Raw genomic sequence first — 27,717 nt, 5'->3', positions numbered from 1 at the left:
TTATTTTTCTCTTTGATATACAGGCAGTTAAAAAAAAATGTACATGCACTTAGCATTTTTTTTTCTTAAAGGACAAGTTCACCTTCATAAACATAAGGATTGAGAGAATGTAGCAATATTAGTAGAACACATCATTGAAAGTTTGAGGAAAATCGGACAATCCGTTCAAAAGTTATGAATTTTTAAGTTTTTGTGCAGTAACCGCTGGATGAGAAGACTACTGCAGTGTATGAAAAACTTAGATGTCACATGCGTACAACAATATAAGGAAAATATAAAGAGATTTTCACAAAATTTCTTCTTTTGAAAAAAGTACACATTCCCTTGACTCGTTACCGACATATGTTATGGGTAATATTATTCCCCCTGCCCTTTAGAAAAGGGCAAGTCAAGTGCTCTTTTATTATGCGAAAAAAGTGAAAATATGTTAAATTTTCTTTACATTTTCTTTATACTGTTGTACGCATATGACTCATAAGCTATAGTAGTCTCCTCATACAGCGGTTCCAACACAAAAATTTGAAAAATTCATAACTTTTGCATCGATTGTCCAATTTTCCTCAAACTTTCACTGATGTGTTCTACTAATATTGCTGCATTCTCTCAATCCTTATGTTTATAAGGGTGAACTTGTCCTTTAAATCAAGAATGAGAGTGGAGGCTGATCATAAACTATGTGACCGGGGGTCTCAGAGAATTGAAATGAGAAATTATATCCATTTTCATCGTAAACATGCAGAGGAAAAAAAAATAACTAGAGATGGAAGCTGTATTAAATCTGATATGAGTCGGTGTGAAAAAGCATTCATCATGAATAGAAATGAATGATGGGATTGAGGTCACTTTTTTTCTATTACTTGCACCTATAAAATCTGTTTTTAAGCCAACCTCTCATTCCTTTTCACATGATCAGTGTATTGACCAAAAGTGATGTGCAAAAAAATATTGTGAATGGAAACATCAACCTGTCTGTGGAATGGAAAACCAAGATATATACATTTCACCAGAACTCTTCATGTGAAGTTTCCTCTGGTCCACCACAGGGTCTTTCATAGAATCATTCGTTGGGTCCAAAAGAAGTCGGTTGAAGTTGTGGGTGTGAAAGGGGTAGGTGCATACATGTAGATGACCCATAAATGTATTTTGTGCAGTTACTGCAGGGTAAATGTTTTCTCACACAGTGATATTCCCCCATGGAAGGGAAACAGGAATAGGCCTCGTAAATAAAGCCTCCTCCAGCCCGCCTGATATCGGCTAGCCTTGCTGACAGGCTGAACCTTAAGCCTCCACGCTCCTGACCTCCCTGAACCCTTGGCCCCATCAGCGACTGGAGAACTGGTGGAACCAGCCACGGCTTGGTTCCCGCTTCTTACCACTTCCTATCGCATATCTTGAGTGAGTTCTTCAATTGATCCGCGGCATATCCTGCTTGCATTCGACTTTGTCACGTTTCTGTACTCTTTCTCTCTCTTTTCTTTTTGGGGGGAGGGGATGGAGATATGTTTCTGTCTTATTTTAAACTTCATTGTCATGTGACATGGCTGGAAAACTGTTGTTGTTACTGTTGTTATTACGCTGGTGTTCAACTCAAGGATCGAGTGAGAAGGGAAGGTGAGGTACAAGGTCTGTATGTTGCTAGACTTGAGTTCAGTCACCGTGACCCTGCAGTCATACAAAGTGTTCAGGTTGCTGGGTGTATTAAAGTGGAATGTGTGTCTCAAGGAGGTGTTGATGCTATCATTGCTGAGAGAATTTATTCAAAAGGAAATGATGCAAAGAAATGAGAGATTCTTATATACCATTGCAGTATGAAAGGGTTTGGATTATTTGAAAGCTGGGAGATGGAAGTGACCTTACTACTCTATTGTGTAAGGGAGGCCTGAAAACACAAAACTTGACTGAATGAAGAAAGCTGAAACATTAGGAACTGTTTAAAATAACATTACAGAGGCAGTTCTGTACCATATCACTGCAGGTCTGAATATATGAAATGCAATGTCAATACCCCTGTTATTCTATAGGCCTATGGTTAAAAAGTGATGAATATGTCCATGTGACAAGCAAGTACAGTTTCTCCCAGGCCATAGTGTCATTCTCATTATCAATAGTGAATCATAGAGTCAATAAATATGAAAGAAACAAATAAAATTAATAACTGATTCTGTTTCCAACTCAGTCTAAACATGAATTGAGATTATTTTGTTAGACTGTGGCACAGGTAGAGTGTTATACATCTAGAGTGAGAGATTTAGGTCACTGGTGGCTTGATTCTGACTTATATTACATATGACCTTCTGCTATTGAATGAGAGCAGCATTCCCTGTCTTAGATCTACTGTCTTGTCGGGCAACTACCAAGATCTCACTCATCTCGGATGCAGAGAAAGTTTCTCCTACCTTCCTCCTGGCTGGTAACTTTACTTTATCTCTCCCTGTCACTCTATCGATAGATGTGGCCCTAGTTCGCAAAGGTTTGTCACAATATTAAGGTGTCAAAGACCCCTTTAGTCAGCTGTATCGCACACTTTTATCCCTGTCGTGGGTTGGGGGGGAGAGGAAATGAGTTTTGCCAATCGGAGTAGAGCTCTCCCAGTGTCTTTCTTCGTGTCGGCTGCGAGGGTGCAGGAAATTACCGCGTGCCCGCAGAGTGTTGGAGATTTTCTGCTCCTGACCTAAAGGGTCGCAATTTCGCTTCCCTTTGGAGGAGGGATGCGTTCTTTGCTCAATTTGTATCCAGGCAATTAACAGGATGTCTGCATCAGAAGCTACAAGGTGATGCTTTAGAGAGCAAATGTGAAATGTCTGTAAAAAAAGCATCATTAGACTTAAGGCATTGTGTTATCTCCGTGGCCTTGTAAAAATTTCTCCTCTTTATTCCTTCTTCTGTCAGAGCACTACAGGTCTGGTTTAACCCTATAAGATGCAGTTTAAGGCTACTTTCTCTGATGTACATGAGTTATTTAGAGCCAAATTTGGTGAGAAGATACTTTGAATTTTGCCAGAATTTCCATAGCTGATGATCTCCTGTCATCAAACAATGGCAATATGGAAGAATTCAGGAAAATGAGAGGAAGGGAGGAAGCTTCTCAGCAGTTTTTTGTTTATTTGTTTGTTGGTTGTTGTTGTTGTTGTTGTTGTTTTTTTTGGTGACGCCCTAACAATCTGTGATTATGGGATAGAAGAAGAAGAATACATTGAACGCTGCAGCAGTTCCCTGACACCATTCATACTGCACAGTTATACAGTAAGCTTTTCCAGACCCTTGGTGTACCACTTATTGAAATACTCTACAAAAATTCTGTCATATATTTATGATCAAATTATCACATGCTTTTCACTCAAGACCTAATGGAAATTTTAGTGGCAGCAAGATATTTTTACTCTGTCTGTGTTTTTTTTTTTCGAAGAGTATGTGTGTCAATATTCTGAAATATGACAGTATTTCAGTCAGTTATATTCTGCTGTTGGTGTCAATGGCCCTGACTGTGTGCATCCCTCAACAAATGACCCACAAAAGCTACATCCATTCTTCAGCTTGTCTGATCACAGGAGCAGGCCTGGGTGTGACGCGGAAAATTATTAGATTTAGGGAAAAAATTGAAAGGGCTTCAAAATTTATGCTCTTCAGGGACTTAACGAATGAAGATTTCTAGTCATCGACGCTATTTCATGAGGCGTTCCAAGAGTTCTCAGAAACAGCGATTCCTATGTAGTACTGTGTAAGTCTAAAGGTTAATAACAATGAATTGAGAAATACAGTTGTATCACAGTGAAGCTCTGAGTAATAACACATATAATAGCCGGGTTTGATGTAAGCCATTCAATATATTGAAGAAATGCATCTGAATTCTTCCTTTGCTCGTGACCAAAAAATCACTCATTGTGAGGTCCTGTCTTTGCAGACAGAGATGTAAAACATCTGGCATTTTATAGGATCTTCAAAAAAAAAAAAAGGAAGTTTGTGGCATAGTGGATAATTGGGCAAGGAATAGACTGAGAAAAGTCGAAGAAAAATTCATTTGTGGGCATATCTTATGAAAAATGAAAAAAAAAAGTTGCATCAAATGCAATTGCTGTCTTCCAATAGGCACAAATAGAAAATACAGAATGACTTTGACTTGGCCGGATGATACGTGTGAAAGGCAATCTGATGGTTCAGGCCTCGCGATGCGCCAGGAGTTCCGGCTCTATGAACGGGATCCCGCGGCGTCTTGGTTTGATAACGAGAACCAAGACAGATCCATCATCTTTCTCTCTGTATCATATTCAATTAAAACTTTTGGGCCGCGGAGACGGGCCAAAGCGTCGGATTAAGAAGTGCAGTGACACATGGCGGATAGGGTTCAAGCAATATCAAGCTCTACGCCTCATTTCTGTCCATCTGACTCCATTCCGTATCGGCCCCTCATCTGCATGCTAATGAGGCTTCCAATGATGACTACCTTCAGAAAAAAAACATCAGTAATCACACGCAATAAAGAGTAAGCTTAGCCTCAAGTCAAGGTCCAAGTAATCAAAAGAGAAAGTGTGTGAATGTGTGATCTTGTATGTGAGAGAGATATACACAGATAGACAGAGAGGGAGATATATATATATAAAGAGAGAATGCTGTGAGGTTTGTAATAAGTGACGTTGGTCCTATATTTGATTACTTCAACCCGAGTGACATGTGATGCTGCCATAGAGGGTATTAAGTGGACAATTTAAATACGATGACATGTTTTGATTGTAATATATCAAGTCCTGACGGTGGCTGTGTCCTTCAACATCACAATTGACTTCCAGCAGTCAAGCTATGACATTTTACTTGAGCTCATATATATTTCATTTATATATATCTGCTTTTGTCTGCAAATAGTGTGGCTATTAGTTTTCTGTAATTCTTCCTTTCTAGATCAGCTTCATCTTACACTGGCTTCGCCATGGAAACAGGCTCATTTCAAATATTTGTTTTCATTAGAAAAAAAAATGGTAGGTGGTCTGCGTGAATCACACTTGTGCAAAGATTGATGAAATAGAAATCAAAATCACTTGAACTGATATGTCTTTACATTAAATGAATAAGGAAGTATACGTGAAGATTGTACCATATTAGTTTTAAATTTTGGAAGTGATCAGAAAAAATGATGAAATAGGCTTTCCATTAAGGGCACAGTTTCAAACACTTTCACAACATACAGCTTAGATTAACACTTTTGCACACATTCTGGATGGGAAACTCTTGTGTAAGATTATTTTTCATTAGGTGAAATTTCATTTCCTTTAATAAACAAGCAAAATATAGCCAATATTATGTTAGTGTTACAAATCTTCAGATTGCTCAGAAAGACGGCGGCATTGATCTCCAATCATCAAAGGCACAAATGCACCTGTAGAATTCTTTTGTTCATCCATAGAAAGCTTACAGCTGTTTGAATAATAATAGCCAGTTGGAACTCCATCCTTGGAATCTCCTTGGTGAAATTAACAAGAATTGCTTAATTTATATACATGAATGGAATTGTGGTAGATATAAAGAAATCTTTCCTGAGACCAGCAAGTTTTGATGACGAGCATGCATGAATGTGCGTGAGTGCAGAAAAACAAAGTCAGATATTGGCAATAAGTTCATTTCAGTGAGTAAAAGAGAAATAGGTAATGATTGAAGCTAGTAGTAATGACACTGTTTTTTCACTGCCCAAAGTTGGAGGTGGTTTGAATATAAAGTTGACTCTGACTATTCTAATAAAGAGAGCATCTCAAATGAAAGGTATTTAAGAGAACAGTTTATAGCAGGGCTGTATAAACCAATGAATAGGTTGCAAGACACCTAGCAGTTTAATTGATTAGCTCATCGGGTGGGCTGCAGTATCGGAATGATTCATTTCCATGAAAATTACATGAAGTGGAGGATGTGTATATTTCATCGCAAGGATAATGAACTTTGCCAAAGCTCTGGTTGAAGACAGAGGGATTTTTACGATGAGGTGTCCATTTTTAATCTGTGTATTGTTCCACAGGTTACGTCTCACAACTGTTTATTCGAGAGACAGTTTGTACTTTTTGTGGATCATGGCGAAATTGAGCGCACGTCTGTTCTAGCGCAGAGTACGGACTGAAATAGTACGTGAGGAATTCCAATCTGTAATCTGTTCCCACCCCTGCGCGAGAGGGGCGGGAATGAAATTGAGCATCACCTCAATCATCATCAGGCAACCTGCCATTGATTTATGGCAGGTTTTGTTTTAATTAAAGGTAGGCTAGGATGCCCCCTCTTTGCACCTGCCCAGGGCTTTAGCATCCCCCCCCCCCCTCCTCCTCCCCCATTCTGATCTCTCCCCTTCATCTGCCTGACCCTGTGGATGATTTGGAGCCAGGGCGATGCACTTTTCCCCCTCTTGCCATTTCACCTTCCAAACCAAAACTAAAAAGGAAGGTCAATTGAAAACACAGAACCAGAGAATTCGCTTTTAAAATACTTCTGATAAAGGGGAGGAGTGAATTTTGATGAGATTTGGTTGCAGGTAGATACATGGGGGTGGTAGATGAGTGGACCCTCCAGCTGGCGTGTTGGGTTAAGAGAGTTTGTCCAATCAGAAGGTGTGTATCTATTAGTAAGTAAAGCTCACTTGCATTGTCTGTCTACATTATCCTTGTACTTATATAGTTGTGCTGCTTTTCACAGCTTCACTCACAGAGACAGAGACGTACCTGTTCCTGGTTGAGGTACGATGCATGAGTGTGTCTGTGATCATTGGGTGTTAGGTAACCCAAAGATGTGTGATACCTTGGTACGAGATCACGGATATTGTGCTGACTTCCTCAGAAATGACAGCACTATCTAAGGTGTGTTTCAGTGAATTTATTTGGTCCTTGTGAATTTTGATTGCAGAGTCTCGCATGAGCTCTTGTTCATGTGAATTGCATCATCCGGCAATGTTTTCACCAAAGATTTGCTATATTTTTTCGATAACTTACAAGTTTCTGAGGTAGTTCCATGACTTGCCTTTTGATTTCAACGACCGCTTTGTGACATGCCTGTTATGTTTGTTTGTTCGTTTTGTGCCATTACCCCAGTACTGGTACATTTTGTCCAGCAGATTGCGGTACTGAAGATCCAATGAAGTGGTTTATTCAAATTGCACGCATCATTTTCTATTGCCATGGCAACCTACCAGGCGAGTGTTGACATAGTCAGTGGCTTACTTGTTTTGAGTAGGTGGCTATCTGTCTCTTCTCTAGCTCGATTCCGGTGCTTGATAAGGGTAATTATGTATTGAGTACTGTTGAACGCAGTTACTTGGTGCCCTCGATCTCTGGAAATCTCCATAATGCTGCCGGTCATGTGACTTAATCCTTCAGTGCTCCTACCATACAGTCTGTAGTAGAGCGAGTTGCATAATAGATGTAGGAAATGCTGGTAGTGCCGACCCTGCCATTTGCTTCGGTTGCTTTAGGCAATATTTGAACAGCGACTGTGCTTCCCGAGTAGATTCCAAATACCCGTGCATGTTAGTAGAGAGTTCAATTTCGTTCGATACGCAAGCATCGCTCATTCACCATTTTTCCCCCTCTCTCCCCACTCACAGGTACTAGCATCTCATGCCTGATCACAGTACGAGTGCCTTGAAAAAGGAGCGACGGCAGACACCGAGTCTTTGATCCCAACTGCCTTCCAGAATTGTCAGCCAGCCGTAGGCATCAGAAGTTGGTTCAGAAGAAAACGCCAGATTAAACCAAGTCTCTTGAGAGTTCCCATTCCCCGTACCAGCAAGCAATTCAGGTAAGTGTCCATGTGTGTGTGTTAACTCTGCCCCCCTTCCCCCAGCCCCCTCCCCAACCATCCACTCTGTTTTTCACCATACTATATAATCTGATCAGCATCATTTATAATTGCATTCTGTTGATGAACTTAGCTGCTCCTAATGTTGCTAGGATAAACAGGGCTGGGATGCTGGCCATGTTTTGTGGGGGAGAAGAAGACGACGATGGCGGCTGGCTCTGGCAGACTTTGCGGAGACCCCTGCTAAATGAAGTGAGGGAAATCGAGGAGGGAACGGGATTAAAAAGTCTGAGCAGTCCCGTCTCCAGTGGCCACCCCCAAGTCAGATTCATCTCCTCTTCACGGTAAATAATCACTGGGCATAACAGCCTTCTTTATCCTCACACCTCGCCTCGCCAACGAGATGCACGGAACCAATCTTGGCCAGGATTCCACGGCCGGTCAGAATCTCTGTGGATTTGAAATCGTAGGGCAACTTTGGTCTGGGTTATGATCACTTTGATGATTTTTCTTCCAAGGCAAAAGAGATGATAGGTATATGATAGCAAGAAGGGGGGGGGGATAAAAAAATTTCTGTCTGAAGTGACAGCCTATAGTGGCATGCACTGAGGTAAGCAATGATTTTCTTTATTCAGGCTCTAATCTGTCCTACAACCTCCATCTAGGTCAGCGATTGAAGATTGTCCTCTGTCAGCGATTATCGCGCGTTCATAACGCTAATGGATTAATTTTTCACACAAGGTCCCCCCCCCCCCTTTAGTCATAATAAATCATAATCTCTTTTCCAGAGTAGGCAGTGGATGGTTATAAGAATAATTTGCCAGCTTTGATTTGCACAAGACTTGAGGAGAGGAGAGGGGAGAAAACAAGGGAATGAAAAAAAAAAATTGTGGAGGCTGATATGAAATATTGCAGAGACATATTGCATAGGCCTCTGGTTGAAATATATTCATTTATGTCAGAAAACGATGAGATGAAAGTTTGGATAGTGTTGAGGGCCTCCAGATATGAAGCAATGATGCAGCATATGAATCTCATCCCAATATGTTTGAACACAAGGCATGTTTAGATTCTCTTATTGAATTTTAGCCCCTGATAGCGGGGAAGTTTTATTGAACTCGCATGGGTTGCCTCAACCAGGCGAAAGTAAGCAGTGTTATTGCAACTTCATTACTGTTATTGCCAAAGTATTTTGATTACAGAAAGAACGCGTACTTTCCAAATCGAAGTCAGGAGAAATGATGTCACGTGCAGTTGAGTACCCACCAATTTTATATAAGACACCGTGTTCTTTGTCATGGAACAATATACCGGAGCACATGAATTTCTTTTTCAGGTTTAAGTGAAGCGAAAGGACAGAAAAATTGCAACTAGATGGGCTCAAAGATATAAGATGTCTAATCATGCACATATCGGCAAAGGGACAGTAGAAATGTGCTTGTGACGGTTTAGATGCATTGCTCGTCATGAACAGCAAACTAGAGAGGTTTAAGTTTTGGAGTCCATACTGCTGTCTTGTGGATAAGGGAAAGTGGTGTATCACTTAATTTCCAATTTCGGCACATGCAATATGTGTCTTATGAAAGCGCTTCATGTGCTGAATGAGCAGTTTTGACAACATTAAGCTATCTTGCAGGTTTCCGCTTTCCACTTGCTGTATTGCTCAAAAGCACTCTTGCGTTTGACTACTTATCTTTAATATGAGATTTGTTCTTCAAGTCTTAACCGCTGTCAATTGAAAACATAAAACATTTGAAGTCTCTGATGATCTTCGAATCTCATTTGGAGTCAGTCGAAAGGATCACACTGTTACAGGAAAATTAACATTCTTAGACAAATGAATAAAGAAATTACCAAATATCCATGGCTTGATGGAAAATCATGTTAAATAATAAGGGAAAAAAGGGAGGAACGTCAAAGAAGCCACACCACTCAATCGTGCTTTGAACTCTAGTAGCATGCAAACTGCAAACTGCAGCCCTAGAAATCCCGTCCCAATTTTCTACAAAGTGTTTGGAGTAATGAGCGTCTGTTGTCAGGCCATGGCGGGTGTTTTAGGCTAATGCTGTAAGTCCTCTGAAGCCATCAATTCTTCTTCGCTGCTGGTCTAGGAGTGTCCGTGAGGAAGTGCTTGTGGCGGAGAGAATGCAGTCGTCGTGCCGTGGGCATCGCCAGGAATGGCATCTTAATCCAGCAGTGTACAGCTGCGTGTAATGGGGCACCATCGGGCCATACGACGCATCACAGAAAACAAGTTTGATGGCAGCTTCTTTGCCACTGGCTAAAATGTTTTCAGATGCTAGGGCGGGCATTACTTTGGGTAAAAAAAACAAAAATGCGCCTCAAGGAAAGTCTCCTTCCCTCCCCCATATAACCATTGCTTTTTATTGTGGAATGCCATACCATATGACTAAGTAGATAATTCTCCTCATCCTGTTCCCCATTGCTTCAAATACTGCTAAGTGTTATTGTCAGATACGATCATTTCTTCGTTGATCCAAATAAGGAGACCATTCGTATTAAAGGTACTGTTTACCTTTGGCAGCAGTGATTTGAAAAATGTTCGAATTATAATTTGATGCATATGTGTAGGTCAGTTGTATCACAAAATATCCTACCATATAAACATTTTGCAATAAAGCCTAAAATAGGAGATATCACTTCTTTTCTTATTAAACCGTAAGTGTAGACGGTTTAGTCCAGAAACCAGTTTATTATAACTATTGTTCACATTTTGTATTTTTAACAATACTTAACATCGATTATGCTGATTTTACTTTTTAACACTGGTTGTTTCTATCCTTAACACACATTTTAGAACTATTTTGAAGCACTAAAGCTGGGTTTTTGTTTCATCTGCAAATGGTAAACAATGCCTTTTAAAGTACACAGTTATATTTCTTTCACCTTCTGTGCAATCAAGAACATCAACTCACTGCAGTTCCACTCTCCCCCCCCCTCAAAAAAAAAAAAATTACTTACATGGATTACTTTGTGGTTTATTGCTCATCTCAAGTTTCAATACTGTCCATGATTGTTTATGGTGTTGTGTTTTTCATATTAATGACTTATTCTTCATTGTACCTTATCTGGCCCCCTCACTGTGTGAGTGAAATGTATTTTTGTGGAAAGCATGTTTGAACAACACACATATGACATAAACAAGCATAATGGAAAAGCAATTGCATGCCAAAACTTATGATGATCATCACATTACGTAGTAGACAGTGGATTGATGTACTTCTGTCTAGGGGGGAATTAATGAAAAGAAAGCAACTTATTCAACAGTGTGCACATCCTGACATAGAAGTTGTTTTTAGACTTTGATAAAATAAAATAAAAAAGTCCACATTTGATATTTTTCAAAGATCATCACAACATGAGTTGTCTGTTTTGTGACATCGATACGACAGTTCTCATCATACGACTGAATTTTGCAGCACTTCGTCTTAGGGAGCATAGAGATTTATATTGCAGGTGTGATCTGTCAACCGTCCAAGCTAAGGAGCTGAGGAGCTTTAAGGCATATCAGTTGGATGTGGTGTATCCGTGTTGGCATGCCAAGTGTTTGCTATTCCTCTGTCACTGTGTGCTTTGCTCATACTTTTGCACTTAATCCCATACATGGCTAAATAAGAACTATTGGAACGAAGGTTGACATTGAAGTCTAAGTATTTTTTTCTTCTGTTATGTAATGGATATGAAAAAGAATTTATGACATCAGCAGATAGACTTATTACCGTATGATCATAACATGGGTAAGAGTGGGCAAAGTGACTAATGATTGAATTATATGAAGAAAGTACTGCTGACCAATCTCATGTTCCACATGATTGATGCCATCAGCCTAATGGTTTCACCACTAGCAAGCTGCCTACTTTCAAATATTTGTTCCAGCTATACATTCCCAGCTTGGCAAATAGGCCACAGCAAGCTGTAGCTCATTACCAAAAGCCACGGCCAAATTCCACAGCACCATCCACTGCTCAGAAGACGGGGGACACAAGATAATGTGGGGAAAAAGAAAGTGTCACAAAAATCAATTTGATGTGGAGCCATCCCCTCCCGGCCATCCATCAGCCATGGGGCCACATTTGACAGAGATTGGTGATGACAGCACCTTCTCCCACCCTGATCTCCACGACGACGGCAGCATCACCTGTCCAGCGGAGGAGGGGTGTTAAAACCCCCCATCCCTCCCCATTACATGATTGCTGACCTGACAGGCTTTGTTGGTAGCGCTGACTGGTATGTGTCAGTATCACAGTGCAAAGTGCCATGACAAAACAAACCGGGACAGTAGTAGCATATCTCCCCGGTCTCCCAGGGGGAGGAGGAGGAGGATACACCCCTTCACACTTTCATTTGAGGTCCCCGATTAAATCTGCCAAATTCAATTTGACATGCCGGTATTAAATGATTTGTCCCATCTTCCTACCCCCGTTTTCTTTCTCCCCTTGACCTATCTGTTGTTTTCTGTGACATCTAAAAGTGGTTGGTTTTGATTAGCACTGGCTTCGTGTAGAGTACACGGGCACTTCGGAGGTGTGACATTTGTGGAGAGTGGGGTGGTGGCATGGGAGGGAGGTGGAAGTGAGAAGAGGGAATGTGGCAAATGATATTAAAGCATCCTTCTTCATATTGTAACAATATGTTTTGCAGGGAATTTTGGCATATGACTGGATGAGCAATTGTGTAAGATCACACACACGTGAACAGTGCTGAGATTCCTATGATGTTCAGTTTTTGGATCAATAAAACCAGATGAACACAATCAGACTATTTCTGGTCCTGGGATGGGTTATCTTGCAAATTTAAAGTCCAAGGATACAAGCTCGGCAATTTTAACTATCTTCAGTGGATATGAAACAACTGTTTTGCGTGATCTAACTTTGCCATCTTCTCAAAGTATTTGTCATTTCCCACCCTGCTTGGTTTTCCATCAAAGTGGAATTCTTACCACATAGAGAAAGTTATTTGCATTAAAACAGGTAAAATAAAATAAAAAAATCAGTAGATTGACAGAATTTGAGCTAAATGGGATAGATCTGAATAATTATGTCATACATTGAATGTCAGGGAGTCATTTGATATGTTGTCCAGATGACAATTTCTTGTCTTCCTGTCTTTAGATGTGATAAAGAAGTCAAAATTCTTTGTTGTGGAGGGTTTGTCAAAATATCTGACTTATATCATATTCATAAACAGAACCTAATAGAGTTGGAATCGTAGGTCAACTTATGTCAAGATTGGTACCAAGATTTTGGACATCACAATGAAGTTCCCTATTAAAGTATACCACCGCATCCAAAATGAGAGCATTTTCTTTAAAATTGTCATTTTTTTCCTTTAAGTTGTGCCCATTCATCATTGTGATATCTCACCAGTTTCACCTAAGAGAAGTGGTCTTCTCTAAGGTTGAATGTCTTATCAAGTAATTTTTGATGGCCAGCATGAGTATACACTAATTGGCATGTGGAGCAAGGGAAATTTATGCTTTGATTATTATTTTGACTTTAAGAAACCTGAAATCAGAATGCACTGAAAATGTTGTGGATGCTGTTTGGTCCAGCATTCACTCTCTTAATCCCTTCATGTGATCAAACTTTGGCATTGAATTATTAATATGATATGAGTATGTCTTCAATTTAAAAGCCACCTTCTTTGCCTATGAGCTGGTTTCGTTGAAAGGAGATGAAATACAGCTGGAAAAACACAAACAAAAACCCAAATGTCTGTACTAGAGAAACCTGTGAAGGAAAAAAAAACACAAACAACACACACGCACACTCAAAAAAGACTGGCATGTAAATGCCTGCTCACAGCAATGTATTTGAGCTTTTTTATTACGCCTTGTATGCATTGGTATGCTGCACATCTCTCCTGAGAAATGGTAAATGCTTGAGAAATTGTTGACCGGGGTGTCTGCAAGTCAAGAACCTCCCATTCAGGGTGAAGGGAGAATAGGTTTTCAGACTCTCCCAGTCCGAAGCCAATGAATACGTTCTCTATGCCCCGTCGCCATTTTAGGCGATGGACGACTACTGGGGGAATTGCCGGCTCTCACCTCGCACAAAATGTTTCACTCCCGTCTTTCTCTTCCTCAGCGTTCCGTCGTCCTCCTCCTATTATAGGGTGAATCCTTTGGAATATTCTGGGTGACAGACATCTCATTGTGTCTCGTCCTCGTTGACACTGATGGCTCCTGTGGGGAATCGGGGACTTAAGAACCGAAGATTGTGGCATGAAGCAATTTACGAATCCGTTGTAATTGGGCAAGAAGTCCAATGACCATCCCAGGGTGCATTTTCTAAAGTTTTTGTCATTTTTTTTTTTAAAGGATTCCTGCAGTATTGCTGAGTAGATTAGAGGATCTAATTGCGTAGATGCAAAATACTCTCCTTCTGACTCTTTTACTCAAATGTCTGGTCAGAGTGTGAAGTCATGATTATAGCTCTTCTTGATTTATCCTGACAGATTGCTCGAGTCTTCTTAATCCCATATATCAACCAATGTCACTGACCCTCATGCCTGCATTCAGTAAGGGTACAAAACATTTAGATTAAGGACAATCTCTTGACAATGTAACTTTTGTAAATTTTCCCATCCCATAGAGGTGGGGCATTTATAATGGTATCCAAAGTGATCCTCGGCTTTTGGGAATGCTGGTTTTTCAGGCTGCAATATACCAATGGGCAATGCAAGCTAGGTTTTTGTTTTTGTTATGTTTTGTTTTGTTTTCCTAACTGGAGGCATCGCCCTCATCGAATCGGCAATGAAGACTAATTTTATAAAGAATTACAGTCGTTAATTCCATTTTTCAGTTTTCCACCCCACTCCATATCTATGGAATGAGCGAATCAGTCAATCCACTTGGCTGCCTCATTGGGGTAGAGCTGGGTCTCGCCCCCTTTCGTAGCCGAGATCAGTTTGGAATTCCTCTTCTTTCTCTTCTTTCCTGTTTGGAGGGAGTTGTTGACAAAAGTTGCGACTCTTTAGCTGATGCGATTGATCTGTGGGAGTCATTAGCGTACCCTCACCTGCCTATTCTGCATACGATGCAAGTTGAAGCTGCAATGGCTGCTCCCCTACTTAGAGAGAGCAGTGAACCTAATTGTATCTGTCAGTGTTTGATGCATTGTGAAAAGGTCAAAATGTTCGGGCCACTCACATCTCCGGCATCTGTGCGGGGCGCATCTGGATATCAAATTCTTTTAGAGACCGTGGAACTCGGGTACATACTTGTGACTCAAAAACTGAATCCAATTTACAACAGGTTTAGCATCGTTTGTTTCAGTCGCTGTGTGACTCAATTTCTGTGTGATGGTGGATTAATGCATATATGCTGAATATCTCAATATCATGAGTGAAACATGGATAGGTATGGCAGGCTGCAAACAGTATTAACCAGAGCTACTGGATTTATGTGCATTTAAGGAGGAGGTGGTTGAGGAGGAGGTGGTTGAGGAGGAGGAGGAGGGTAAGAAATGGTGGGAGGAGCTGATGGACGAAGATCATGTTGAATGTTTCCGAAATGAAAACTAACTCGACCTGACTGTGGTGGTCAGGGAGAAATGTCAAGCGAAGGAGCCTCACGTAATGGGCCTGAATGTGGCCAGGTGTGAGGCCAGCATTCCAGGGCTTATATAGTGCTCGTCACTCCCAGGATGGAAAACAAAATTAAATGAAGGAAAACAAAACTAAGTGAAGGAATAGAGATGTTGTGCAAGTTGATTGTTAAAAGAGGCCCACCAGACTCCAATGCATGTATTCTAGTGTTGATAGGCACATGACCTTAAGCTGTAAAGATGATACTGTACATTCACTCATCAAGTCTTGGAGGAATTTTGCTGTAAAAACTATCATCCTGTCTGTAGTAAATCGGCAACTTTGAATTTACGCCATGTCTTATATTTGAGAACGATTGGAAGCAACTTGTTAAAATTCATTAATCTGCACAAAATAACAAAAATATCAAAATGTGCCAATTTCTGACAGAAGCATTCACTCAAATCTTCAGAAATGTGTTGCCAATGTGAGAATCAGTGGAGAAGGAGACACATCTTTTATAGGCTGTTGGTAATTCTGCGACTGAAATATTGACGTATCACGGAAACGGGGCTCAAGTGAAAAGCAGAGTTTTCATTCTACCTTATGACATGAATGTTAACAAATTATGGAAAAAGATATGACATAAGACTACAGAATTGTGGTTTCCGGTTCTTATCTAGGTTATATCTATCAATCACATTTATTGATATTATTGTGTCTGAATTCAAGGCAATTCCACACAAAGTCGATACACATGTCTTGAAGTTTACTTGCACGTCCTGCATATGCAACAAATCTTGTTGTGGTTGGAAAGATAGACACTTCCACACCAGAGACACACATAATAATAATCAAAGATTAATATTGGGATGTATACAGATAGAGGCAGGATTAGGAGAAGAAAGCATTGATAAAGTGATGAGATTGGATGTATCCATCTGCTGTGGTGATCAGTCTGGTCACATGACTTACTGATGAGTGATGGATAGACTGTGAAGATGTCTAACTCCGCCATTTATCATTCCTTATCTAGTCTTCTACCGACGATCTTCTTGCGCAATATTCTTACTGTTCCTTTAAAGGGCTTGTATAGTTTTGGTTGAGACCTAACTTCAGGTTTTTAACATTTTCGGGTGAGATAATGAGAAATCTCTTATGAAATATGAAAGAGCATGTAATTCCAAGAGGAATCCAACGTTTATTTGATGAAAATTGGTTTTGAAATGGCTGAGATATCCATAAAAGAGCGATTCTAATAAAGTGTGGGACCCACACTTTGTAACGATTGCTTTGTTTCACTTTGTTTTTGGATGTTTCAGTTATTCCACACCCGATTTTCATCAAATAAACTTTGAATTCCTCTTAAAAAGGTATGCTCTGTGCTATATCATAAGTGTTTTCTTGGTATCTCGCAACAACTTAAAAGCCCAATTCTCATCTCCACCAATACTGTACTATCCGTTTAATAACCCTTGCAATGTCAACCTCTTTTCTCTGAAAGATGCTATAAATTTCGTAGTTTTCCTGGAGATTTAATTGTAGAAAAGGGTGATGCAGGGATGATGTGAACCAGACACAGGAATGCAAAGTGTTACGTACCCACACTCAAATATTGTATTTGCAAAAGGATTATAAGAGTATATCAATGTCCCTTTTTAAGCCATAGCATCGTAGGCAGTAACACATATAACCAGTGTCTCTCTCTTGTTCTATAAAGAATTTGTCAAGTTTTACTGGACCTACATAACTTTTCACCAACAAAATAATGTGTTTCATAACAAGATACAAAGGGGAAAATAATCGAGAGGATTGACAGAAAATTATTGCTGTTTGAATCTTAACATCATCATTGGTCATGCTGTCATGTGACATTTCCAAAGAAGTTTGTAGCTATGTAACTGTTACGCCTGTACTGATACCTAAAACTAATGGTTTTCCCCCATGTTTGTTTCAAAGAGTGTCTTTGTTCTATAAGATGAAGAAGAAGAACATAGTATGATGGCATTTTGGTTTAATGTATTGAACAGAATCTCAGAGAAATGCTCATCTTGAGAAAATCTAAAATTATAAACATTTGTAGATAAAACACATCAGTGGTAATACACATCAGCAGTAATGCACAACGGTGGTAACATACATTGGGATAATGCACATGCGATGATATTAATTCTGCTAGTACCTCGACGGGAAGTTTGAGAAAAGTGAATGATGTATGTTATTATCATCATCAGGTGAATGCTTTAATATTGCAGAAGAGTTATTTCTGGCAAGACATGTACTCATGAATGGCTCGTTAGAGATAATTATAGTGACAGTCACAAAGTCTTGTCATAGTGTTGTCTTGCAAAAACAATGGAGACAATGAGCCTATTATTACTGAAGCTAATTGGTGTTACAGGCATACTTGATTATTTTCCAATAATGTTTCTTCATTTCACGTTTGAAAACACTTTAAGACTTTCTGCAATATTCATTAGTATTATCATTTTCACAATTTGGAATTCATAACTGAGTGTGGTGCACTCTCTTATAATATTCATTGAAAGTAATCTTTTCAAGATTTTAAATCTGAGGTCATTGGCATTCCATTAGCTTCTTTGTTTAAGTTTTTTTTTTGCTCAATTGATAGGTTTGTAATAAAAAAAAATCTTTAAATATCTTCAGTGGAATTGGGTTGTTCTTGAAATTATTTTGTTTTAGAATGATGTGCACTAGAATGTAAAATGATAAAGTAACACCTCACCAAATGAAGAAAATGTATCATGCATCAATTAAGATTGAGATTTAAGTTAGGTCATCTCTTGTTTCCTATGGCAAAAATGTTACTTGGTAACAAAATGGCACAGAAAGCCAGAATTTGATATTTCCAGCTTATCGTAATGAGCAATAAGAATCTCAGTTTCAAGACGTTAAGATCTTTGGCTTTCACATTAGTTTCAAAGATAATCTCAAGCCTGTAATGGATGCAAAAAGAAAAGATAATCAAAAATGCTTTATAAGAGCCATAGTTACTAATGTCATTTTCTCCTCTGAGATATATATTGATTTCAAAGGATACAGAATTATTAAAGTTCACCTTAATGTTGACAAAAAGTTCTATGGAAAAACATGTCATTGTGTATGTAAATTTTTGCTTCCTTCAGAGAAATATAAGCATCATTCCTACATTCATTTCATTATGTTTCTACATCTAAATCAAAGTTTGGTTCATTTCATGTGACCTGATTAATGCTCTTACCCAACTCCACTGTGGTCCATTACCTCTGCAAGCCCTAAGCTCTTTCTATGGAATTGCAGCTTACTGAAGTAAAAATCTAAAATGCCTCAGCACACTTTTTTTTTGGTGTGTGTTTGTCTGTATCGAGAGTCATTGTATGAAATGAACAGACCGTTGTGCTGACTATGGCAGAAAGCCATTCTGGCTGTGGAATGAGGGCCCTATAATGAACGCTGAGGATATTTCTGGGCAATTGACATGAAGGGTAGACATCAAATCCCCTAACAGCAATTAGCACTAATGACTTTGAAGTGTTGCTGCCTGGATTTAGTGGGTATTTTTTTTTTTATTTTTAGCCATATCACCAGCTCCAATCCGGAAGGTGTAAACTCCATTGATTATTAGCTCTTAACGGCCGGTGGGTTTCTAGAGAGCAGATGAACTAGGATCGTGGTATATTGACAAGAGCAATTTTCGTCCATCTCTCAGTGAAGAATTTGCTGTATTTTGTTTTTAATCTGAAATATCCAGGTTATGAAAAAAATCCCAAAAAACTCAGTGATAACCATCCTCATTGATGTCATGATCTAATTGCATATCTAACTCGTTACGATGAAGGACTGCTTCACACATGATTGAATATTCATTACGCATCAGCATGTTTTATTAGGCCATATCGTTGGTTTAGGGGTGGACCACTCTATATAACTGTGCATATATGTCATATGATAAGATGATTGGTTTAGGGGTAAAACAGTGGTATTTGTGAAGAGGATCGGAGAGGGTTTTATTTTGTACTTTATCATGTTTCTGAAAATGGTATCACCAATGTTTTATCTCTTATGTAAAGTATACTAAATCTTGATTAATGAAAGAATACTGGTTTCAAATCTGTTCTACTGGTATTTGAATATTCTAAATGCATAGTCTGTTTTGGATTTTTGTTTTGTTTTGTTTAATTGTTCACAAGTCAAAACTGCAAACAACAAATCTTGCCTGCATGCATTTCAACTGCAGAATCTTAGTTCTAGACAGGTTGCTCACCAGTCAAAATTCTGCAAATGCTTCTCTAGCAAACTGTATTTTTGTACTCTTTATTTGATTTTACTTCCAGTGCAGATATCCTATTCGACTGGAAAATTCCGTTACCTCTGTTCTATTACAGAGATTGGCAAGTATGGCTTATATGAGAAGGCAATTATGCAAACCCACTTGTGCCTACATTTGCATGAAGAGAGGTAAATTGATATGATATCTGGTTGGATGACTCACAGAGTATGTCTTATTGGCTTTGAGAGGATGTAGAGATAGAGAGTGCAGCTTCTGAGGTGCCCTCGATGAGTTAGGCTGCAACCATGGAACACATACTTAGAAAAGCCAAAAAAACAAGATATTTTTGTCGCGCATTTAGAGGAGAGTCAAACATTTACAAAGGCTTAAGGCAGACAGAGCTGCAGTATATTGTATGATTTCTTTTTCTTTGTGTTTGTATTTTTCTTAAAATGAGCATTTGTACTCTAAAGACTTTAGAATTTATCTAACTGTATGTATTCACTATCTGGTGCAGCAAAATATACATCAGTCATATTCTACCAACAGCGTGTACTTATAATTATTTTGGTGATGATAATGCTTAGGAGGGATGCTACTGAAAATGGGGATATGATAACCAGACTTTGCTCTTGAAAGCTAATTGATGAATGATCAACCTCTGACATAATAAAGCTACATGATTTATGACAAGGTGCATCATGACAGTCCTGCTAATTTAGTACGAGCTTTATCTTAATGAATATCTATATTTGCTCTGTGAGTTTCCTAGGAATCACCTCACAATTATATTCGTCAAACAGTGAGCTGTTTACCGTGTTGGGTAAACATTAATAACAATGCACCTGTATCGTGTACTTGAACTGCATATATGTTAATGTTGAAGTTGATGCATACTTTACGTGTGCATCAAGACTTCCGCTGGTGTCATCTCCACATTGAAGGGAGATTTTCGGGCTTCTGTTTCCACCTGCACATAGTATGATGCTACAGTAGCAAACTCAATTTGAGATGAGCGTAACTTGATTTAGCCAGTGTCTGTGTCTCAGTTTTTCCCCCTTTTTTGTGATATACCTGGTGTTTAGGAGGAAAGGCAAATGTAGCGAATCTAATTAGAGAGTGGGGTGGGGGGTGGGGTGGATGACGCTGATGCAGTTTGGAGAAAAGATTCAAGACGGAGACTAATGATAACAACGTAATGAAATTTTCATAAAAATGATGAAAAATGAGAATGAGGCGAAAGGCAGGGTAACTTCCAACGGGAGGTGAAGAAGTATGAGCAACCTGGGGACTTTATTATAGGAAAAGGGGAAAAAAAGGAGGAAAAAAGAGTTGATGCTGTGGTATCTAGTAGCTATGGTAATCTCTGTGGGTAGATTCTACTACTGTGTCAAGGGCAATGTTAGATTCATTCTTTAGTTTCCACCTTCACCAAATCCACGAGTCTTTGAGGGAGGCCGAGGAAAATTGAAGAGAAATATCAGAACACAGGAAATGTAATATCAGTGTGTGACTGATTTCTTTTCAGCTGTCCTTGGCAAGTGTATTGACCAACCTGATTTGTACAAAAGCAATTTTTACAAACCTTTCATAGTTTCAAGAGGCCATTCAAAACGACGTCTCAGCATTTGATATAGAATAGAAAGACAGGCCATACAACCACATACAGAGGAAAATTGATTCTAAAACTCATATTTTTACTGTAAAAATGTGTTGACTTTGTTGCTGTCAGTATTTTTTTTTAATACAGAATATCATAAAGTCAAAGCAGTTGCTCTGCAAATGTCCATACAGCCATCTTCTATATCTTTGGCACTGGTTCCTCAGCATTTTTTTTTAACAGTTTGCTTGTACATTTGACAATAATAGTTCTTACCCCTTAAGCATCAATAACTTCAAGTGGACAGAGATGCCAACACATTCCTGTTGTTGTTTTCATCTTTGGAAAACTTTCCACTAATATCTGATAATGCTATAACAAATGATTAGCAAAATATCAGATGACAAAGTCTGTCATTGCAGAAGTAACAGAGAAAAGAATTTGTGAATTTTTTTTTGCATTTATAACGCAATGACCTTGTAGTTTTAGCAATGTTTGTTTGTCTGTTTTTCCTGACAAAGAAAAATACATTGTGCATTATAGGTACATCAAGCATTACCTGTGGGTAAATATCAGTAAGATTTCAAGGGTGTTGTTGTCATATTGTTTTGAAGACTTCATATGAAACTTGATGTGCAAGGAAATGATACTTAAAAGGAATGTAAAATGATGTAAAATACTCTGCATTGAAGAATCTGCCTTCCATATGATGAGGTTGTTTGTATCATATCTCCCTGGTATCTTCTTGAGAAAACTCTGGTACTAGGGTGTAACCCTATGACCCTGTCAATCAGCAATAGCTGCTTTATCCTCAGGTTCGCTGTCTCTAGACAGGGCACAGTACCTCTAGCGAAAATGGAAATTCACCTGCTAAGAGAGGAGTTAGACTTTGGATATGGTTTAGGTGGATGGCTAACAGAGGTGATAAAGAGATGGAGGAAAAACATCCAGATCATAAATCAAAGGGTGGATTAAATAAACATGTCACTGTTTTGTCTCCAGGACATGCTTGTGTTAAGGATGACTCTGCAAGAGGAGAAAGTGTGCGTCACATTCATGTTTGAAATCTGTCCTCATGGTCTCTTCATATCTTAGATACGGAGGCAGCTAGATGCAAAAGGTGCATGTTGCAAAATTTACAAGCTTTTCTCAAAAGCTGATTTCAATGCTCAATTATTACTATTGAGGAGGGGAGAAGAAAGCATACTATGAGTACATACAAACCATTTTCTCTTCTACAAAAGTCATTTCATTTTCATTTTGTCACCATCATCATTGTTATCATCGTCAGTCATCATCATCATCATATATATCAGTGTGGTCATCAGCATAATTATTTATCATCACTATTATCATCATCATCAGTATCGTCATTATCATCATCATCTAAATGGTATCATCATTGGTATCATTATTATCATCATCATTATCATTATGTCAATCATCAAATGCAATCTTTGTAACCACCATCAGAATGGCTTCTGTCGTTGTGATCCTCCTTGCCACCAGTTTTGTCCGTATGGTTGTCTTGCTGTCTCCGCCATCACTGCCATGATTTACAGTACCTTGTAGCCAGCAAGATGGTTACAAAAGGGGCTGTCTGTTTTTAGACGGATCCTAATGCATGCCGGGGAGCCGGTGGGTGATGCATCCGATGTTACAACGAGTGAGCTTGGGTGCATCCTCCTCAATTCTTCAGGAACGAAAAGAGTAGAATGGCTGTGTTTGCTAGTGATGATTCCTCTTGCCGTTGAATTATTCAGTGTCCCCATTATATATCAACTGTAATACCAGCGTGAGCCACCATGTAAGCAGGTGCCTGCCTCACCAGCAAAGTGGCGGTGCCACTCAAAATTCCGGTCCTGCCTTTGCCCCCCATCTACATTACACGCCAGCTCATCCAAGGGGAAATTAAAATGCAGATCTCCTTCCTTGTCTGTTCTTCTTCTTGCCATTGTCTGGCTACGCCTTCCCTTCATCGCCTTACTGGTCTCCACCTCCCCCCCCCCCCCCCCCCCATGGCTTCCTCTTCAAAATGAAGATTGTCTTCCCTGACTCCAACTTATTATCGCTGGTGTCATGATACCTCTCCAACTTCCAAACAACCTCCTCCACCATGTAAGCCATTATGTAGCCTCCTTCTGACTGTTCCTTCATCTTATTTTTTTTTTCTCCCTCTGGTTTTCAACCATTATTTCTCTCAAAGGGACAATTGGAACCATGACAACTGTCAGGGAAGTGACTCTGAGGGATATGTCATTGCTAGTCACTGTAATTTCTGTAAAGTTTTCATTGTAAAGGCATTATTTCTTATCATGGGGCCCTTTGGATTCAATGCAATAGTCATCTGATGGTAGAATTGGCTCGGTTCACATCTTACTGAGACAACAAGAAAGTGATTTTTTTTTTCAAAATGCAGTTTTGATGTGTTTAATGGGGATGAAGTAAACTTTTGAAATCTTAATCAATCTGTGTGAAAATCATTCTCTCATTGATATTATGATTTTGACTTGACATGATCATGTATGTTTACTTTATAGTGCTTTGCCTAATTTTGATACTTTTCTTTCCTCTGTCAAGTTGGAGCTTTCTTAACAAGTAACTACCCTACAACCCTTTGTAAAGCTTTGAAATTAGAGTACTTATAGACTGGGAGGTGGTGCAACTTCTCAAATTGATAGAGTTATAGCTCCATCTGCATGCAGTGGAACACCATCTGAGATTTATCAGGGTGAAGAGATGCAGTGATGCACTAGAGTCTTGAGCTCTTACTGGAAGTCAGGCCCAAAATTGATAGCATCCATTAACCCATTAAGGTGAGCTGAATTTGCTAAGTACACGTGTTTCCCATAGACACCTGCCCGAGTGTACTCTTGACTGGTTTTCAACGGGTTAAAGTCCTCCTGGAGGAACCTCCTTGGTATTAGAACCAAAAATCCAGTCATCCTGGTATGGGGCATCCTCCCGGACCCAGGCTTTATTCGCCTCATGCTAGTCTTTTTCTAAACTTGGGAAGTTATTCCTATCATTCTTTTCTTGAATGTAGATGCGCGGGAAGAAAAGTAACCACTAGTGGCACCCTAAAATTTGGCTTCTGGGTTGTGGGATGTGATAGACGCCCACCTATTTCACGTTATATGAACATATCAGTTGAGATTGAAGACCTTTGATTAGGGTTATATCCAAAAGTTGCACAATTTATGCACTTAGAAGAGAGTGTACTGTTTATATATTACAGTCAGTTGAAAAAAAAGGAGAAATATATATACACCTTAATGTTAGTGTATCGAACATGCTTGGGCATGAAGTGTTTGCATTGGATTTTGAGCTGAACAGTCAGAATGGGATTCACAAAAGACGGGTGCTTCTTCAGCCTTGCGTCTTGTGTAACATTAGAGCACACCATTAGTATTAGTTTGCAGTATTGTGAAACGCATACGCCAATGCTGAAAGAATCTCACATTCTGTTTCTTTCAAATAAAACTGTGAGATACCAATAGCTTGTAACCTCACATTCCTTGTTAAGACACAGATAGAGAGACATACAAACACACGCATATAATTACAGGTGTATATAAACAAACATACACATACACTCTCACGCATTCACTCATGCACTAACAGAGTGTATGTATTTTAATGGTGATGCACTGTTAGGAAACTATATTTGGTTTTGTTTTATGTAAGCAGTTGTCTATTCTGATCATCGCCAATGATTAGAGGCGGTCTAAATTTCAACAGAAGGTTGCAGTTTGTATTTATCACCACTAACCTGTATAGCTGCCAATTCCAGTGACCATGAGTTCAATTAGCGTGCCTGGAACAAGAATCAAGTACCTGCCCATAAAATTTGAAGGCCTACTGCTGATGCTATGGTATATATCCATTTTTTGTCAGTGTGTAGCATTAGGAATAAACATTAATATTCACATTGCCAGTTACACAACAGTAGGGATTTAATGCCCAAGTTGTTTTTGTTTTGTAATAATATTGAATACGCATTGATATGAAGATTGGAATCTATTGCTCATTCATCGTATCCCGTGTGACAGGATAAATATGATGTGTGGGAAGTTAGTATTTATATTAACTCATAGCCACAAGATTCTCATATTATTATGAACATAGCCGATCTTAACCAGTTGAAGACTACAGTGGTAGTCCCGAGAGTACTCAGGCAGGTGTCTATGGGAAATGAGCATTGTAGCAAAATCAGCCCGCCCTCAACGGGTTAAAAGGGATTTAGTGAATCCATGGTCTGTTGGTGAGAAACTTTGAGGAGCAGATAGGTATGGAGGTCATTGTGCAATCATTGGAGAAGGATGTGGTGACATGGTGTGCGCCTTTTGTAATGTGTGCTCAAGACCCCAAACCCTTTTGACCCCGTGATGGCAAGCCCTCTTCAGCTTGGCTGACAACTTTTGACCTCTGACCTAACAGTCTGCCAGAGATGCCAATTTAGTGAGTAGTGATTGATAAGCTTTCAGGGGAGAAAAGTTCTACATGAAAATGGGTGGAAAAGGTTGTGATGGGTCCATAAACAATGGAACCTGTCTCTAATGAAAATGCAAGGTTTGTGTTGTTGATGAATGTGTTTACCCCAGGGATTTGGTTTTTGAAACTCAATGGTGGAATTGATGCAAGCTTGACTATTCGTAAGTGGGCCTCAGGGGTAGTGATTAAGCTTTCCAAGTGCAGAGTTAAATTTAGCGATACCGTAAAGATGCTACAGACATTGGAAAAGGGATGGGGTGCAGGTATGTACATTTCTGAACTAAAACTGGATGAATGTTCAGATGTTGTCAGAGAATGAGATTTATGCAAAGTGTACCTATGCAAGAAATTGTAGGCTTCAATTTTCCTAGTAAAATTGTTCGGAGATTGGGGGGGGGGGGATTTGGCTAGTTCGGTCTATATGTAATGCAATTCCATTCCATTTTGCTGTGCAATTGCATTTTTGTTTCAACAAATGAGATGCTTGGTATTGTTATTCTCAACTGTCAACTTTCAACTTCTGCCGTATAAAAAAAAGTGCTCAAGAAGGAAATATTTTTGTTGATATTGTCCAAATGATGTAAATATGTTATTGTCTTTTACATCAATACCAGTTGAGTGTACTGTCCTTGTGTTATTTGAATGGAATTTGATAGATACCATTTAAAAGAGTGTTTGTGAAGAGGGAGAGAGTAAAAAAGACGTGGAAGTGATGTTTTAGATCAACTGTGCAGGCTCGACCTGTTTTCCGTCTTGAGAAAAGGGTTCAAATATGCAAGGCCTTGTGCAATATGGATTGTTCCCTGGATGGTCTCAGACCACCTCTGTTGGTTAACGATTCATCTTCACGATACTGATGCCTTTTTTTTCTTTCCTGAATACTAGAGATGTTGAAGGTTGCGGAAAAGGCCAACATTTGGTACGGGGATTCAGGTTCCTCAAGGGAAACCTTGAACTCGTAAGGGCAAGTGGCTAATCTGCCAGGGGAATTAAACCTGTTTCATTTATCCACCACCAGGCAACCCCAGCTGCTCTCATCCCTGTGGGTCAAGCTCAGAGGTCATGTGGGAAGAGTTATTGGATGCAGGTGAATTTTCGTGCTTTTAATATTTCAGGGAATGCCAGGAACATCAGAGAGCAGGGATTTAGCTGAACATAGCCTTGGAGAGGTCTTGTTTTTCTTTTCTTTTTAAACAACTTTTTTGTTATCTTTCTGAGTTGCAAGGGGATAAAGGAGGCTGACTGGAGTTCAGAGTCAAGGGATTAATGTAGGTCTTTTCTCACCTGTCTCTCATTTTAGAGAATAACTCCAGACATGGGTGGTAGAAGAGAGAAAAGGATGGAGTGATAGGAGAAGAAAGAGAGGTCAAGAACTGGTGCTCTCAGCAAGAGGAAAGAAAACGGAAAGATTGTGAGAAAATTATTTAGAGGGAAAGTCAAAGTTATAATAGGTACGTGTTGCAAACTGAGAGAGAGAAATGGGTAGACAGGCAAAGGAAGAAAGAGGACGAGAAATATGACAAAGACTGCATGCAAACAGCTTGTACAGAGAAGTAAAAGAAATAAAGACAAAATTAGACAAGACAGAGAAGTCACGATAAGAGCCTTGAGTCCAGGGGGGCATTTCATGAAGCGTTTTGTCAGATATTTCGTCTGACCAAGTGTTAAAAGCTACTGGAATCCTTGCGTCTGATTGGCTGGGAGCTAATTTGTCCGACAAGTTGTCAGACAAAAATGCTTCATGAAATGCCCCCCAGAACTTCTCACTGTCTGGAGAAGTAAGTGAAATAATCATGCAGTGTGCAGATATGGTTAAAGGGATAGTACACTTTTGGTTGCGATAGGAGATTTGAAGTTTATTTGATGAAAATCGTTACTGAAGTGGCTGAGATAACCAAAAATGAAATAAAACAAAGTGGTCCAAATAAAAGGTGGGTCGCACTTTTTATTCGGACCTCTTTTTCTTTTTTTTCTTTTTTTTTATCTCAGCCATTTCAGAATCAGTTTTCATCAAATAAACTTTGAATCCCTCTTATAATTGTAT

The 27,717-nt window shown here is 39.3% G+C and overlaps 1 long non-coding RNA gene across 1 annotated transcript in view; it reads left to right on the top strand.

The window, feature by feature from the left end:
- Positions 1-27,717, top strand: part of LOC139740333 (uncharacterized) — a 134,938-nt gene that overhangs the window by 98,869 nt on the left and 8,352 nt on the right. The window contains exon 4 of the long non-coding RNA XR_011711557.1: positions 7,568-7,761. This is a non-coding gene — a long non-coding RNA (uncharacterized lncRNA). The remainder of the gene's footprint in view (positions 1-7,567; positions 7,762-27,717) is intronic.

Source organism: Diadema antillarum, unplaced genomic scaffold (assembly GCF_040938485.1).
Source record: "Diadema antillarum isolate AM-2024a unplaced genomic scaffold, OU_Dant_1.0 seq00000847_RagTag, whole genome shotgun sequence".
Lineage (NCBI taxonomy): Eukaryota > Metazoa > Echinodermata > Echinoidea > Diadematoida > Diadematidae > Diadema > Diadema antillarum.
Note: the sequence above shows the minus strand (reverse complement) of the source record. Positions and strands in the feature narration are given on the sequence as shown.